The 14,311-nt window shown below is 48.4% G+C and overlaps 1 long non-coding RNA gene across 6 annotated transcripts; it reads left to right on the top strand.

Annotated features, from left to right (window-relative positions):
• Positions 1–2,657: 2,657 nt before the first annotated feature.
• On the top strand, positions 2,658–14,121 carry LOC114011978 (uncharacterized). Of its 6 annotated transcripts, XR_008745004.1 has the most exons (5): positions 2,658–2,970; positions 4,814–5,753; positions 7,372–10,179; positions 10,885–11,247; positions 12,399–14,121. It is a non-coding gene; the product is annotated as an uncharacterized LOC114011978 (long non-coding RNA). The 6 variants fall into 6 exon arrangements; XR_008745003.1 differs by having other exon boundaries at positions 2,658–2,850; positions 7,372–11,247; XR_008745006.1 differs by having other exon boundaries at positions 4,814–5,672; positions 7,539–11,247.
• Positions 14,122–14,311: the final 190 nt, after the last annotated feature.

The following is a 14,311-nucleotide window of genomic DNA, read 5'->3' as shown; positions in this document are numbered from 1 at the left end:
GTTAAGACAATGTTGCTAGTGTTTTTATAAGGAAAAAAAGTGTATGCCTAGTCTCTCGAGTGATTTTTTTTTTTTTCTTCTCTATCTAGACTAGTTGAATTGAATACGTTCACTCTAAGAAATTCATCCACCGAGATGTGAAGCCAGGCAACTTCCTAACGGGCCGTGGGAAGAGTTCCCTTATTGATTCCATTCCTATAATAAACTGTGCAGTCTGTTAGATAGATTGGCTGCAGTACCCAATTTTTTTCACCAGGCGGCAGCACCGCCTCATGCAAACTAAGGGCAGCGCATGCGCAGACCCGGCTTGAAGCCTAGGGGCGGGGCTTCCGGTAATATATGCGCATGCGCAGACGCTTTTCTGGCAAACTACGGGCAGCGCATGGCAGACTCGGCTTGACGCCAAAGGGGCGGGGTTCCCGGCGGCGCATGCATAGGACGCAATCCGCTTTGACGCCTGCGCAGAAGCCTTTCTGGCAAACCAAGGGCAGCGCATGTGCAGAATAGGCTTGACGCCTAGGGGCGGGGCTTCCAAGCTGCCAATCGTGTGACTCCAGAAGCCGAGAGACACGGCAAGATGCTATTCTGCCATTCTTGGATGGATGCTCTCACAGCCTTTCCATCACCGTATGCCTGCTATGATATTCATGGGGACAAGGGACGGCTGAATTCACAGCGTTTTAAACACCACAAACTCTTGAAGAGTTTATAGGACACAAATCTATTACACTGGCAGATCAGACAAGCTCCTCTGTGTGTGTGTATATATATATTATACTCGGTACTTTTGCGAGGCAAGTCCCTCTGAAATTGGGACAAGGACTCATTGATGCATTTCAGGAGCAAAGCAGCTGAGCGAACAGGCTTTTCCTACTAGAAATCAAGCAGCTGCTCTGGCAGAACTTTGGTTGCATCTTTAAATCCTAGGAGGCTGACAATGCAACGAGCTGGTTAGAGGAAAGAGCCTCTCTCCAGGGAAGGCTCCACTGACTTGACCCTTAAGCCTAAACTTGCGTTTTACTACGTTTGCTTTGTGCATGTTAATGCATACCCGATTCATAGATTTCAGGTGATTGATCAGTTACAAGTTGGAGTAAGTGGTCCTTGGCTACATAAACCTCTTCTCTACATTTTTTTATGTGTTATGACTTACTGTTGTACTTCAGTACAAACCGGGAACGATTCTGGTAGTGTTGCAATCTAACAGTAATGCTGTCCTGACTTTTCAGTCTGTGTGTCTTCAGAACCTTTGGTCACTGTAGAGTATGAGCAAATGCCTCTTGCTTGCTTGAAGCTGGTACGTGGGATAACACTGCCAGTCCTGATGTGAGAGGAGAGTTCTGGGAACAGGGCGTGTGTAGGGATGTGAAGTCAGTACCATCAGATCTGGATTTTCCAACACCTGTCTCAACAACAAGATGTCTGGGACCTCTCAGACAACTGAATTTGCCAGAGGGGCTAGCAGGTACATTCAGCCTTGCGTCTTAATTCTGATTTCCTGAGCTGTGGCTTGTTTGGAGTGTCAAGATGGTGAGTTGGAAACACTTCAGATCTTTTTCATCAAGTGTTGTCTTCTAGCTCCTATGGTACTGGCTTGAGTAGTGTTCCCAGTTGTCAGTACTGCATGTTGTACCTGCGTGAGCACCTGATCTTCCGTGTCTGCCCACCAGTGCTGAAATACCTCTTCCTAGGCATCCGTCCTAACGCAGCCTCTCCCTCCACTCTCACCCACATACACATTTTTGGTCAGGCATCCCAGGGTGGAGGAACTGTCTTCTGTTAACTAGACTCATAACTCCTTTGCTGAAGTGCCCTCATGTGTTCCATCCTTTGATGCTCCACTACTCTACCAAGGAAAGTGTGGGCTTCTTTCAGACCTCGTTCCCTGCTTCTCCCAAGGTGTGTGCCATGTTGTCACATGAAGGGGGGGGTGGGGGAGCGGTACGCAATCCTCTCAACCCAAGGTGTTTGTCTGTTAGCACCCCAGGAAAGCAGAGACCCTTGTTCCTGACTAGTCTGTCAGCATCCCAATACAGGGACCCTTCACTGAAAAGTCCCACTGGATTGAAGGGTAATTCGACTGTAGCAGCATTAAGGGGACCCCTCAGCAGGTCTTCCTGCTTTGTGTTACCCGCTGCTGGCAACTGCCAGCGCCCACAAAGGACTCACATCAACAGTTCACGGAATAACACTCTTTATTAATAGGAAATCGTGACAAATTAAGGTTCATGATTACCAGTGATAGGACCTGTCTGCAAAAACAAGCTTTGAATTATATACAACTAAAATACATACAACTAAATTATAATTGCTAATAACAGCTAGCGTGAGTTAGTTATTTAGCATGCATAAAACAAAGTTCTTACCCGATAGGTGTCCCTATGGGGAAGAAGACAGGTTCAGCCCATCAACGGATCCCAGAAGTTCTGATGGAGTCTTCCCTAATTTCTCCCTTCATCTGTCCACTTTTTATACTTCATAGTACATTGCATATTCATTCATCATACACAGGATTAGTTACAAGTTTCTTTCTTCTAATACCACTCTTTGGGCTCAGCTGCCCAGCCAGCTTTTAACCCAGTGCAGAGCACACTCATCCAAGCCATGAGCACCCAGTTTCTCCAGGAGAATACTGTGGGAGACTGTGTCAAAGGCTTTACTAAGGTCCAGGCAGGCAACACCCACAGCCTTTCCTTCATCCACTAGACAGGTCATCTTGTCATAGAAGATCAGATTCATCAAGCAGGACCTGCCTTTCCCACACTGTCTGGGTCTAATCCCCCAGTTGTTCTGCACATGCCGCATGATGGCACTCAGGATGATCTGTTCTATAACCTTCCCTGGGCTGAGGTGAGGCTGACAGGCCTGTAGTTCCTGGATCCTCCTTCCTGCCTTTCTTGAAGATGTGATCCTTCTCCAGCTTTCTCTGGCCTGTCCAGCTTCAGCCAAAGCAGCTCCTGTCCACAGCCAGTAAGTGCTCCACCTGCCCCTTCTTGTGCCCACACTACAAGGAGAGCAAGGCCAGGCAAAGACAATCCACACGAGCCCAAGGCAGGTGCAGTCAACGGCATCCACCACTGCGGCTCTGGGCAGCTCCCCTCCTGCTTCCCCATCGCCTGTCTCCTGGCAGCCCTCACCACCGGTTCCAACACAGCACAGCTCCCCTTTGTCCCCACTGCCAAGCTCCTGGCAGCCCTCACTGCTGGCTCTGACACAGCATGGCGTGGCACCCCCACCGCTCTGTGCCTCTCAGACCCCACCAGCACTGCCACCCTCCTCGGGGCGTTCCCCAGGACCTGCCAGTTGATCATTTGGTTCCCCGCTCACCTTCCTCAGTGCAGCCGCAGCCCAGCAGTGCTCAGTGACTGCTCCACTCCTCACACGGGCCCCTCCATGGCCATCCAGGGCAGGACAGCACCAGACCCTCCAACAGCAGCCACCCCTTACAGGGGGTGTCTGTTGCCTCACTGCCTGCACCTGGGGCTCCCCCAGCCCTGGCCCACAGCTGCAGACCAGCAACAACAGGAGGCTATTGCCCAACCCCCACAGCACTTCATCTCCTCCCTTGGGCTCCTTCACAGCCCCTTGCCTGGTGTATGTGAGTGCAAACACAGTCAGAAGGGCAAAGGAAACAGCAAGTGGTTATTCAGTTATGCTCCGAGTCCTGGGAGCAAGCATGCTTGGGGGCTCGGGGGCTCCAACACTCCCCTTGCCCCAGGATATCTTGGCAGTTGCTCCTGGAGCCACACTCACCAGTCCGGTGGGGAACAGACAGTTGGCCAGTCAGCTCCTGGAGTGATGGGCTGCTGGGCAGAGGTGGAGGCTGCCAAAACTGAGAAGCAGAGTGCAGGGCACTGGAAGAGAGAAGGGAAATGGCAGTCGGCTGGGCAGGGAGGTGTAGCAAGAGGGCATGAGGTAGGGAACGGGACCGCAGAGAAGGATTGTGACAGGTGATACAAAGATCGGCAGAATCCAAACTCCCTTGCTTTCTAACTTCCCTCACCAAAGCGAGAAGCTAGGTGCAGCTGGGTTAGCAGTCCCACATAATAAAGCTCAGTAACAGCAGGCTGTTATTAAGCAAGGCATCCTTTATTGCAGCGCTGGGGATAGCTCCACCATAAGTGCTCCAACAATCTGGCAAGCTTTCAGAGACTATATACCGTAAAGTTATACATATCCATAAGATTTCCAATAACTCAGTTACATAAACATGAGATTTAAATGCCTGATCCGCATGCAGTCATCTTCCCTGGTGGTCTTTGGGTGGTCATCGGGGTCTTCAGATGAAGGTTTGTAGTCGTATTCACCGCATCCCCTGACTGACTGACTTCTACGCAATCTCAGTTCTGCAGACCATGTCCTCCCAGGCTGTTGCCATTCTCTCATAACTATGGACCTGCACACCTGTTATCCAGGCACCTCCTCCTCTTGTTGCAGATTATCTTAAGATCTTACTGAATCTTTTTATATTTTATGTTTATGGAACAGTTAGTTATAAGTACATTTTGATTCCAAGGAGTTAACCTTCATGATAGAAATATGTTAGCACTTATTAACTAAGGACATATGAATCGCTGTGCTGCTAGTTATCCAAGACTGTTGCTTGAAGTCCCTGTGATATAGACCATAATACCCTTAGTCTTTACTCTCTAGACCATAACCAGAACACCCAGGTTCTATTGTGCATAGGATGTGTTATCGAACAGATTGGCAAGGCCGATATCCAGCCTTCCAACTTGGCAACAAAACTAAATTTTAAGGTGCCTTGAAGTGAGCTGCCTTCATTATAATACTAAAAAAATCACACCCACAGGTCAAGAAGACCCTTGCCCAGGTGAAGACCCTTCCCCTGCACAAGCGTAGTAACAGAAAAGGATGACACAGCGAATATTACAATTCTATGCAAATTACTAACCAATCATTGTAATTGGGAGCGTATGACCTTGCAATTTTGTGTATAAATGTAATGGTAAAATCTACACAGCTGTGCTTGGTTTGTGGAGATGCCACTGAGCACCCAGTGCTACAATAAAGGAGCGCCTGCTTCTTAATGCTACAGTGGTGTTAAGAGGTTTGATTCCCAATTTTTGGTAACACTCTCACAGCCATCTGGAGCCCCTTTTGCTCAGCTAAGTTATCTAAAGTATTTAAAACATCTTCCTTGTTCTTCAGGCCTTAACCCTTTCACAGGGAGCCCAACAGCTGGAGAAAGCAGCAGTGTGGAGCGAGTGAGCGGCCCACGGACGCCGCGGGGAGGGGGGGGGGGAGTGATGCGAGGGAAGCCCCGCGGGAGACACCCTCGAGTTTTGGAGGAGCGTGGGTAGCTCGGGTACGACTTAGGCAACGCCAGGGCCCCGGGCGGCCTGCCGGCCCATAGAGCGCGACTTCCGGAGGAGTGATGGGCCCTTCCGGTATCCTGGAGGACTGCCGGCCCATAGAGCGCGACTTCCGGAGGAGTGATGGGCCCTTCCGGTATCCTGGAGGACTGCCGGCCCATAGAGAGTGACTTCCGGAGGAGTACCTGGCACTCCCGGGGGCGTCCAGAAACGGGAGCTCCTGGACGGGGAGCGCGGCGGTACCTGTTGGTGCGGCGGACGCGGGCCTCCCGGGCCTCCTCGGCCTCCCGGGCCTCCTCCTCCGTGCGGCATGTCACTGCCTGCCGCTGCTGCTCGGTGGGTGCGAGGGGGTGTTAATGTGAGGCGTGACCGGGGACGGGACGGGACGCGACACTACACGACGACGCCGTCGTTTGGGTAGTCGCGTTATTTGCATCTTTAATAATTGCTATTTAATTTATTGCTAATTATAGGTTACGACAGTCTGTTCTCATGATTATTCTGATCAGTAGTTACCCCAAATTAGAACGGCAGGTACGGGTGCACAAATGCATGACTAGTTAGAAAAAAAAATACAAAAGGGGTCCCAAGTCTTATCGCTGGTGCAGCACTTAAATGGAATGCTCCTTGGGTGCAATTAATTCATTCCGTGTATTTTATCTTATTCTTGAATTAGATATTATTCAAATGGCTTAATTAATTAGTTTACCATTAGAAAACCCAGTGAATGCAAAGACTGCTCCATTTACTCCTGCAGCAGGAAAAACGGAAAAGGAGCGCTAAAACCAAACTGACACCAAAGGAAATGTTAATTACCACTCTAAATCATTATTTCAGGTTATGAATTGGAAACCTAATTAAAGTACATTTTTAATTACCATAATTACAATAAGAGATTATTACAATAAACTCCCAGTTAGTATTCTATTTCTACTTCATACCTGGAAAATTTTATTATGATAATACTGCTTGGGTATCATTAATGCATAAATTTAACATTGCTGTTATTAATTAAATAATAGGCATTAACGATGCCCAGTTAGTGCTCTAAATGTTTTTAAAATTGAATTTAAACTTTTCATTAATCATATTCAATTTGCATTATTTTTATTTTAGCTCTACTTGGAAGTAATTAGTACAAATGACTAGTGTCCCCCAAAAAAAAAGTCTGTTTAAATTTACGCAGTCATGACTTACTGTTAGTTTTCTAATTTTACTTTTACATTAAATCTTTTAATTTTATGTTAGTTCTGGTGGGGAATCATTACCACTTGGGAATTTTTTTTATATCTACATTTAAGCATTATTAATGATTCATTTATATTTCTCCTTATTTAAAAATCTAAAGCTTTGATTACTGTGTTTGGTTCTAAGTAGGAGTTGTCATTACCTCCAAACTTACGTATGGCTGTGTTATAATTTGAGCATTCAAGACTCCCAATTAGTTTCCAATTCTATTTTTTTTAAATCTAAAACTTTATTATTTTGGTTCCAGTTGGAGTCATTAATGTCTGCAATTTCTTTAGTCACTGCGATGTTTAAATTCAGCTATTAATGACTTGCAATTAGTTTTCTATCTTTGTCACTTTAAAAGGATTTCTAAATTATTAATTGTTTTAATTAATACAGATTGGGACTAATTACTGCCTGGTTCATTAATAGCTGCAATTAAATTTAGCCATTACTGACTCCTAAATAATACTACTTTTATTTATTTACACTCTTAACATTGTAATTGTTGCTTTACTAAGTGGATTAACTGGCACACATTTTTTTTCTAAATGTTAACCAGAGTTTTTTCTCTAAAGGTATTACTTCTGATCATGCTCTATCATTTATATTCTGTATTTTTGTAATTTTATTATACAAATTAGGAATAATTGCTGTCTGCAAAGTTTTAATAGCTAGAGTAGATCATAGGCGTTATTTACTCCCAAAGACTATTCTGTTTACTGTTATTTAATTTTTTATTCTAAATGTTTTAAAGTAAATAAGTAGTCAAAATAATAGAAACCAAGGACATTGACATTTCCAGGAAGGACAACTGGAACGCCTCGACACATCCAGAGAGTGGACAAATGCTATAGTCCAGCTCGGGCAACTTGACAGTTTGGCACTTCAGCTCCAAAGTTTGAAGCTCCACAGAGAACAACCCCTCTGAGCAAGCACCGCAGCCTTTAAACATCACCTGCTTGCCTCCAGCTCTGCTACCCCTTTTTTCTGGGAACTGCAAATTCCTAGGGGGACGAATACACATGCAACAGCTGCACAACAGCAACCCGCTGGCTGCGTGGCTGTGCCACCACCACCTGCTGCACCCGGCCATTGCTGCTATGCCTCAGGAGCCTTCAGCTGACACAGTGCTGCCCGAACACCTACAGCCCTGTCAACCACTGGCTTTGCCAACAGCGTGTCCAACAAAACCCACAATGCTGCTGATGCTGTGGCGACACGGCGGAAATGAACACTATCTGTGGCAAGGACAGACATATCACACCAGGTATGATACATAACACTGAAACACCGTGTCAGCTCACCTTTATTTCAAAGGAGGAACGCACATGCACGCACACAGCACAAAGGATTTTATTCTGAGACACACAGCTGTCCTGAGCATCTCCACAACTATCTCTTCACAGCAACATCATATCCATGATTTGGATTCCTCGTGGAAAACGAGGGAGCTCTGCACATTGTGGTGGGCCCTCACCTTCCAAACCTGCACACAGGAATAACACTCCACCCATCAAGTGACACCAAAAACTATAAAGCCTCTCAAAAGAATTTAGAATTCCACACTCACACAAACCAGTTACACTCACCTGCTTCATGGCCCAATCCTCCTCTGCTCTGACCATCTGCTTCAATTCCACACACCCTTCAACAGTCAGACCCACAATCATCTCCCCATGATCATTCACTACACTATATATGGCAGGGCAGGGAAAAAACAACAGCTGAAAGAAAAAATTTAAAAAACCAAACAAACACTGGCTGGGTTTTATTGTTGAGGGGTGGGGGGCGTTAAATAAGGAAAATGCTATTTCAACTCTTACCTGCAAGGAAAAACAAAACCACACATACAAGGCTAGGCACACTCAAAAACCACAGCTGACACCGCATCCGTTCAGCTGTCTGCCCAACCTGACAAGTGCTTGCTGCCACACGTGATGCTAGACACATTCACATAGGTTGCTGAACTTGTGCAGTACTACATTCTGGATAGGACTGAATGACAAAGCAGAATTAAATCCGGTAAGAACCTTTCTCTAAAATATCTCTAGTTGCAAAGTGAATACCGTAGATCAGCAGCAATAGTTCTATGTCACCCAGACTCCTAGTTTTTTCCATCTGGCTCCCTTAACAGAAATAAGTCCCTAAAAATGCCAGGATGGAGGCTGGGGGGAAGGTAGCAGCAACAGAAACCATACCAAGCACTTTAAGTAACACTTAAGCTCAAACAAAAATAAATGGCAGAACACCTCAGGAGGAGTGTTAAGAGAGACAAATGAACCCGTGCAGAGCAATGCTGAAGTCCTTCTCCTAAGAGGACTATGCAGGTCAGAGAAGCCCCTTTGAAGGCCAGTGGTTTTGACAAGGCTACTTGTCACACAGGTTGATTCTGGTGCCTGGAAGGAAAATTGAGGGTATGGAGGGCACGTGAAGGGTATGAAGGGGTTCAGGCAGCTTATAGCAGTGCCTGCAGTGCAGAGACAAAAGGATGGCTGTGGGGCACGCTGACCAACAGAGGTTCTGCAGGGACTAGAGGGCATATGCAGGGCTCTGGATCATGAGAAGGCAAGCAGAGGTCTCTGGGGTGCAAGATTCACAAATAGGTAGGTCCCCAAGCAACAAGAATGCTGGGCGGCATGGATCTGAGGGTGCAATGAATGTAAACATGGGGCTCTCAGGTGCTCCAAAAGACAAGCCCAGCTGTCCTGAAGAAGAGTAGATGAAAGTCAGAGTTCTGAAGAGATTGAGGGCAAACAAAGGGGTCTTGAGGGGGTCAAAAACAAGACCACTGGGATGTGCCAAAAGCAAGTGGAGAAGTTTTGAGAGGATTTAATGGTGCAAAAGGACAAATGAGTATCTTGATACTACCAAAGAGCCTGCAGTAACGAAAAGGCAAGCAGAATAATCATGGCAGTTAGAAGGAAATGGGCTTCTGAGGGAACAAGACAGCAAATAAAAAGATTGTGAGAAGCCCAGAAGCAAATGGATGGGTCTTGAGGGGAACAAATTGCAAGTCTTACCTCTGAGAAGTACAGTGTCCTTGAATTTTGTTCTGCAGACAGCTGTCCTGTGGGCATGGCATGCAACTTTGGGAATCCCTGCCCAAGCAGTCCTAACCTGCAACACCACGTGAGCACAACTGTTCTCGGCAAGTTGTGTGGTTTCATAACCTAAATGGCAAATGTGGAAAATGGCAAGTATTGCTCCAGGACAGCTTTAATGTTTTTTGCCTCTACAGAGGACAGGGAGAAAGACGCACCCCTCCTCAGCATCTTGCCCTGCGCCTGCCACTCCTCTCCAGTCACTGCCCACCTCAAGCATCCAGGGCAGTTGGTTCTCACCTGCATGGTCCTTCGTGTCCTGCCCCCAGCTCCTCCTCTCTGCCCCAACCCAGGAGTCCAGGCATCCTGACCTAGTGCTCATCTGGGAGGACCCAACCACCAGGTCAGGCAGAGCAGAAGTCAGGGAGAAGGGGGTCCTTCCAAAGTCCTGAGGGGTCAAGGTGGCCCTGGATGCCTGGGTCCCTCACCCATCTTGGGACACATGCACATGTGAGGAAGAGGAATATTTACGTTATCAGTATGTTAAAACTACAAAAAGCTGCAAACAGGTATGACACAATGCAAAAAGTGGGATGTGAGTGCAGATAGGGGAAGGTCCCAGGGCTGGAGAAAATGAACAAAGAATTGAAATAAATAGGAACCAAAAATCACTGAAAAGCAAGAAAATACTCTGACTGAGAAGACAAATAATAATAGTAATAAGAGTAATAATGACAATGATGATGTCAGTGGGGCTGCTATGGGGCACTCAGCCAAGTAAAATCATACCAGCAAGCTGAGGAGGTTGGGGAAAAAAAATACCCATTTTAGGGTATTTGGAGAAGGATGAGGACAGGGCAGTGTGGACAAGACCCCCCTGGTTTGGCGGTGCTGGGGGCTCAGAGGCAGCAGGACTTCCTGGCAGCCTCTGATTCAGGCCACTTCACTGCATCAACCCCCCAGCCAAAACAGGCTTTGACCTCACTTGAGGTCACAACCTCTGGCCCTGCTTCCAGACAACTAGAGGGGCACATGACAGATTCCCACCTCCCACAGCTTCGGTCCAGAGGGGTGGTTATGGGAGACTTCAGAGGATTTTTTTCTTTCTTTTTTTTTCCCCTCTTCTCTTGTAAAACTAGATGGGTTTGTCTCTTGTCACTCTGGGGGAGTCACCACATACTGTGTTGGCCTCTCACATTGCTACCATTAGTGCTACCATTATTATTATTATTATTATTATTATTCATTATTGTTTGTTCTTTCTCCCAAAAAAGCTTCCCCTTCCAAAAACAGGAAAAAAGAGAAGAGCAAGCAGACACTCCCCTGGACTTCTGGGCCTGAGGAGAGATGGGCACAGTCCCCACTTGGCACCAGCCTGGGGACAAAATGAGCCAAATCTGGCCGTGGCTGTTGGCAAACTTGACAGGGATGGGTTCAGTGGCACTCAGCAGTTTCTGACTGCACAGCTCCTGGACAGCCTCCTCTGCCTCCATGTGCTTGTCAATGCAGATGAAGCCTACCCTCCTTGAGACACCTCTGTGCAGGGAATCCAGGCAGCAGAACCCTGAGACTGCTGCACACACGCAGGAGCCAGGCATCCAGGAAATCCCCTCCACAGACCCTCCTGCAGGACCCAGGTATCTGAGGAACTCCCTCTCCTAGACACCCCACTGCCCACCCATGGGATCCAGGAACAGTTCCCCCCTCTATAGACCCTACTGAGGACCCAGGCATCTGGGCAGCCCCTCATCCCTGGGGGGGAGACCCAGCCATCTGGACGCATCTGTGTCCTGGTTGATGAGGATGCAGGAGGCGGTGATATAGCAGTACTGGGAGAACAGCTGCTCGATTTCCTGCCCCATGTCTTGGGGAAGCCACTCATGTAGAGGTTGGCATCATGGATGGAGACCAAGCTAGGCTGGGCATAGGACACTGAGGGGGGACTATCAGCACTGAGGACCCAGGCATCACCACCTCCCACACGTGCACACACAGGTACACACGCCCCACCAGGGACCCCAGCATCCACACACACACACACTGAAGGACCCCCCTGGGGTCCACTTCTATGATCACCCCCCAAGAGACACTGGTATCTGTCCCCTGCAGGGGACCCACTGGTGTCTGGCACTTTGGTGATCTTGGTCTGCAGCTGAGGATGCTGATGGCCTTTTTGACGTCACCCACCCCAGTACAGTTGATGAAGCTGTAGGCCAGGCTCTGAGTCTGGGCCTGTAGGTCTGCTTACACCTGCCTCTGCAGCTGCAGCAGGCAACCATACACTTTGGGGAGAAACCTCAGACTAGAAGGTGAGCAGAAAAGCCAGGGAAAATCAAATAGGTCCTCCAGACAGACCTTGCCCTGCCTGGTAATGGTGCTGTGCAGTGCCACCTCTTCTTTCCCTGGTACTCTGTGGTGGTATTATTATCAGCAGACATGAGGATCACAAGTGCCCCAGGCAACTTAGAGGAGCTCTCTTGCCCTGGCACTTGTCCACCACCAGCCAGAAGAAACTAGCCCAGGCTGCCAGCCAAGCTGCTCTGCCACTATCAGTTGTGGTGCCTGTGAAGACAGGGCCAGGCATTTATCTCCTTGTCCATGAATGACAGCCACCAGTACCATGCAACATGCTGTCTGAACGAAAATAACATGTTGATGCCTTCCCTGACAGCGACCCTACCCTGCAACTTCTTATGCCTCTGCCCCTGCTCCTTACATCCGCTTTGTGCCCTCCCATTATTTCCTCTTTCCTCCATACACTGTTGATGAGCATTATTTGCTTCCACAGCTGGAAATCTATAGGCAAGACAACCCCAGGCCAGGAAGAAGACAAAGCAGCAACAAAAATCACAGAGCAGTATAAGAACACTCCTGAAGAAACTCTGTGCTAGATTGAAGGATAGGCCATGAGAAGAACCACAATAAGCACAGAAAAGAACAGCAGCCAGAAAAAACACAACAGTGTAGCACAGGTGTCCTGCAGCAGATAAAAGAAGGAAGGAGGGGCAGAGAGTGCTGCTCATAAGAAAATCGTTAGCAAGATGGCTAACCCAAAAGACCTAGGCCATGAAGATCACGATGCAGGTGGCAAAACATGAGCCCAGACAGCCAGGCAAGACAGGTCAGCAAGTACTTCCCACCAGAGAAAGGCCAGCAGAGCTGAGAGGGCAGTCATCAAGAGACAGAAAAACTTCAGCCTAGATGAGCACAGTAGAGACATCAGTACAGGCAGGTAGGAAAGCGTTATAGTGTGCTGCCTTAGAGACCAGCCAGCAAAACAAAGGTGACCGGGGGGAAGAATGATGGACAGAAGAGTCTACAAACCTGGAATGCCACAGTGCACCACTCTACACAACAGAGCACACTTGATCTGTGCAAGGTGTGGGTTGCTTTGAAAGGAACACAAGAGGGCTTCGGGGCACACTGAAGGCCACAGAAAGCATGGGCCCCCATGCAAAGACAGCCTAGCAACCTGAGGCAACCAGAGCCAAGACAGCTGGCAAGAAAACTATGGCACAAAAGCACACCACAGTAATTGCATGCATGGAGAGCATGGCAAGACATCTGATACATGCAGAAGGGATTGCTGATTTCAGCTGGTGCTCATGAGGTGACTGTTGTAATGGCACAATGATGGATGTATCGTGCATTTCAAGCAGTAGGAATAAGGTGAGTAAGAGCTTGGAAGTCAGAACGCCCATAGGCAAGACAGATGAAGCCAAATGGGTGCCATGGATGGCAAAGAGGAGCAAAGGAAGGCCAGAGCCATCCTGTCAGGCTTACCCTTCCCACCTACCTCCACACGCCTCTCTCCTGTCAGGCTCCTGCCTTGCTTACCCCCATTATAGCTCTACAGACTCCATCCCCAGAAGGCGCTCCCAAGAGCTGTCTTGCCCACCCACCCTCAGCTCTGCCTCCATGGCAGCTTCTCCAAAGCCTTCCCATCAACTGCAGCCTTCCTGTCTGCATTCCCTGCAGTGTTCCCCCACTGCACATCCACAGTCCCAGTGCCCATGTCACCAAGTGTTGGACTTGTTTAGCCCCACTGAGCCTGCCGCAGCACTCACTCTCCCCTGCTGAGCCTCACTCTGTCCTCGGCACCACGTGTGCTTCTTTACTGAGAAGAGACTCTGTGACAAGGCTGCATCAGCTCTACCATAAGTGCTGTAACAGGAGGAGGGAAAAAATCAGGCACAGCTTGGCGATCTGGCCAGGAACATAGCACATGCCCCTGCTCCCTCCATCCTACCTGCCTGTTCCTGTCTGCCTGGACACACACAAGACTTGACACAAATCAGACCACAGTCACAAACTCAGCTTTTCTTATGAATTGTGCTTCTCTTTTGTTACATCCTTTGTATGATTACAGTTCCAGCTCTGGGAGTGTTGTATTTTGTCCCTTCCCAGGAACAATAATCCTGGAGTGACCAGTGAAAATGCTGTTACCCGTTCCCCAAGAAGGAAAGGAAAAGGGTCACTTATCACTGCTAATAAACGAGACCTGCCTCCCACCTCCCTTCTCAGGGTTACAGACCTCTGCTTGCCGCTGCAGACCCCCAGGTCCAGGCACAGCGGCACCCCCCTTCGCTGGTGCTGCGCCCCCGCCCCAGCTGAGCCACTTCGCCTCCCCCGCACCGTGGCACGTCCAGCCCCGCACCGGGTGTCGGAGGAGGCTTTTCTCCGCTTCTTCAGTGCTTCACC

Source organism: Falco peregrinus, chromosome 19 (genome assembly GCF_023634155.1).
Source record: "Falco peregrinus isolate bFalPer1 chromosome 19, bFalPer1.pri, whole genome shotgun sequence".
Taxonomy (NCBI): Eukaryota; Metazoa; Chordata; class Aves; order Falconiformes; family Falconidae; genus Falco; species Falco peregrinus.
Note: the sequence above shows the minus strand (reverse complement) of the source record. Positions and strands in the feature narration are given on the sequence as shown.